Source organism: Oncorhynchus kisutch, linkage group LG6 (assembly GCF_002021735.2).
Source record: "Oncorhynchus kisutch isolate 150728-3 linkage group LG6, Okis_V2, whole genome shotgun sequence".
Classification (NCBI taxonomy): domain Eukaryota; kingdom Metazoa; phylum Chordata; class Actinopteri; order Salmoniformes; family Salmonidae; genus Oncorhynchus; species Oncorhynchus kisutch.
Window position 1 is genome coordinate 27546146 of NC_034179.2, and position 3673 is coordinate 27549818.

At 36.0% G+C, this 3673-nt stretch overlaps 1 long non-coding RNA gene across 1 annotated transcript; it reads right to left on the minus strand.

Moving 5' to 3' along the window:
• Positions 1-528: 528 nt before the first annotated feature.
• On the minus strand, positions 529-2955 carry LOC109892095 (uncharacterized). The gene is made up of 2 exons (XR_002255561.2): positions 2586-2955; positions 529-2298 (listed from the first exon to the last, which is right to left on the minus strand). It is a non-coding gene; the product is annotated as an uncharacterized LOC109892095 (long non-coding RNA).
• Positions 2956-3673: the final 718 nt, after the last annotated feature.

Consider the following 3673-nt stretch of genomic DNA (forward strand, 5'->3'; position numbering starts at 1 on the left):
GTTCAAATCATCTATAAATGACTTTGTTGAGCTTCACAATACATTTTAGATAGTTTTGGATGATTTTACATGATACGTGAAAAATGCAAATATCAGTCCCATGACTTGAATGGGATTTGTGCCACAAATGTTAAAATGTTAGTATGTGGAAACAGTGCCAGGGAAACTAAACCAAAGTATGGATTGATGTCATACCTTGCTTTATTTTTCTAGATCAAATAACATTGAAAACAACCACTTTCTGTGCAGTATTAATTTACCATCCTTACAAACCACTTAATGTAAATGTTCATTACTGTATTGTATATAGGCTGGTCATCTAGGTTTGTACCTGTAGACTTTCCATCACCATGAAGAAAAACAATGCACAATACAGTAATTGATTACATTGAGACATCGAGTGGTTTGTGATGATGTAGCTCAGTTGGTAGAGCATGGCACTTGCAACACTAGGGTTGTATGCACTCACTACTGTAAATTGCTCTGGATAAGAGCATCTGCTAAATTGTAAAAGGAATGAATAGACCATTTCAGTTTTCAAATAGAAATACATTGTATTTGCAAAGTATTTCAAGAAACTGGAAAACAAGCAAGTACTTTTATATTCCACAAGTATTATCAGATTAACTGTTTTGTACAGATAATTATCGGACTCAAGTTACAAATGCTGGTAAACACTCAAATACAAATACATTTAGTTTAAATACAAATGAAATACTCACACATGAGCACATCTGATTCCCCTGGCACTGACACTATTTCATAGTGTATTTTCAACCAATTTTATACATGAAGATTGTCTATGATTCAACCAGCAGATGGTGTCGTGAGAAAAGTACATTTTTCTATCCGGCATGCTGATTCGTCAATCCAAGCCATTCAATAACTTTGTGATTTATAATGATCATCTATATATCTAATTATATAAATTCATTAAATTATCGAATTAAGCAATTATAATATTTTTTTTTATGGGAAAGTAATTATATTGGTAGATAGTTCTGCTCAGATTATTTGAATGATTTCAAGTATCATGACATGACATTATGGGTACTCCTTTAAAGGTAATTCAGTGAAAAGTATTCACACTTGCTTAATCTTGGCTCATCAGATCTGACTAATTGCATAATGCTATGGCAGGGCCAGGAAAAATCCTTGAGTGCCACACGCATAACTGGTGGTTTTACTTCCTCCATCTGATCAGGGACTGAATGAATCAGCCCTGAGAATACATTGTGGGTCAAGTCTAAGGTCAATGACATACACTGACCAACTAACTACCAGGGATGAAAGAAAAACAGCAGTACTACTGTACATCTCTTGAGGGACAGAATTGAATAGCCCTATGCAATAGTGTGCACTAATGAATGATTGTGAATGTTTCGAGTTTACTCTGTGCACAGTTACACATTTACAAACATTATACTATAAAAGAACGATAGACACTGAAACAAATATTTTTTAACTTGAATTGTGTAGCTGTAGGCTATCATGTTTTGAAAAAACACATAACATGCTAAATCACATTAGTTTTATTTACCATTACGGTATCCATACAAGTGTTTCACTAATATTCTCTTTCCCGATTATTTACAAAATATTTTACAAACTACTTCACCATTTTATTGTTTATTTTTACCTCCCCTTAAAGAAATAGACTTCCGTTATTCTCTAATATTTCATATTATAGGTCGACCTAGATCTAATTATAAATTACATCAACCGAATGGAGATAGGTGCAACCTTGACAGAATCTTATGGAAAGATGTTAACCTCTGCATTAACCTCTATATCCTTTATACATAATCTATGTAGTTATAGAGATGACAACCTCAGCATGGATGTACTGCCCTCTTGAAACGCCAAATGAAAGGCAGGGACTTGAGCTCAGTCCTGAAGCTTCTGTTCAGCCAGCAGTAGATAAAATGATTGTAACAGGTGCTACTCATGGCAAACCAATGGAAGGTGAAGTAGATAGCATTGTTAGTGTTAATGGCCTGGCTGGACACCAAAATCACATAACAGTTTAAAGGGAACCAGCAAATAGCAAAAACAGCCACCACCAACATCAGCATCTTCAGAGTCATCTTCTTCCTTTGTCTGTGGGTGACATATTGTGCCAGAGTCACATCCCCTATAGCATTACGCATCCATAGCTTCTCAGCAATGATAATGTAAGCTATGGAGATGATAGAAAGTGGCAACAAGTAGAGGAGGAAAAACGTGGCCAGGTCCAAGTATTTCCAAAACACATCTGACGGCTGTGGAAAGCTGGGCAGACACACCATTCAAACCTTTCTGTGATTAGGGAAAAACAGGATGTTTGCTTAGTCTCTACTTTTGGAAGTAAGTAGTTATGGGTTTATAGAGGCTTATATTAGTTATTATAGAAGCTATTAAAGGTAAAAGGTACATTCAAAGTCAGAGGCTGTGTTGGCTAAGAATAACTGTAATTGGGTTTTACTAAACTCTGGAAACAGGAGCCATTTATTAGTGTCTAAAAGGAAGCATAAATATTACTGTATGGTACTGATTGTCTGGAGAAAATATGTAATTTACATAAATAGACAATATTGCTCCCTTACCCAAAGTCAAACCACAGCAGCTTCTGATAAATGGCATGAGGTAGAGAGAAACACGAGGCCGTCACCCAAATCATGCCACAAAACATTGATATCCGCTGCCTCATCGGATGCATAACTACCTGCAAAGAAAATGTGTTTAACTGGAATATTCTTTAATTCAAGTTGAATAATCTTTGGATTCCGACAGCATTCGCACTTTTGGAAGACATAACTTGGACTGTAGACTACAAAAATCTATTCCTGCTCTTTTTCCGCGATCCATCAAACACATTTGTTTGGTGTGTCGTCATAGTGGTCTCTGACTTGTGGTCAGACTCGCTCAGGCGGAAAACAAACTTGCGCCATTTTCCAATACTGATTTGAATGTCATAAAAAAAACAGAGAAGTGTCAAAATATTTTTCGAAAACATCCTTTCTGAATTTAAAAGTAATCCTCGAAGTAGTCATCTAGTTTTTCAAAAGTATCTGTAATCTGATTACAATATTTTTGCTGGTAATGTAACGGATTACTGTTATCGTTTTTGTAATCCCTTACATGCTCATCTGTCACCCCAGACAGGCTCAAGCAAATACATTTGAATGGTTTATAAATATTATTTCAAATCACACGCTTTGTAAGCAACAAGTGTAGACTAACAGTGATGCTTACTTATGGACCCTTCCCAACACAGAGAGAAAGAAATGAGAGAAATAATAGAAAAGTAATAACACGTAATAATAAATACACAATGAGTAACGATAACTTGACTATATACAGTACATGGGTTACAAGTACCGAGACGATGTGCAAGGGTACGAGGTATTTGAGTTAGATATGAACAAATAACTAGCAATAGTGTTACTAGCCAACATGATAGATAAGAAACAGTAGCAGCAGCGTATGTGATGAGTCACAAAAGTTTGTGCAAAAAGGGTCAATGCAGATAGTTAAATAGTTAAGCAAATAGCTACCCAGAATAACCATTTAGTAGTCTTATGGCCTAGGGGTATAAACTGTTCAGGGTCCTATTGGTTCCAGTGCATCAGTACCGCTTGCTGTGCGGTAGCAGAGAGAACAGTCTATGACTTGGGCTGCTGGAGTCTTTGAC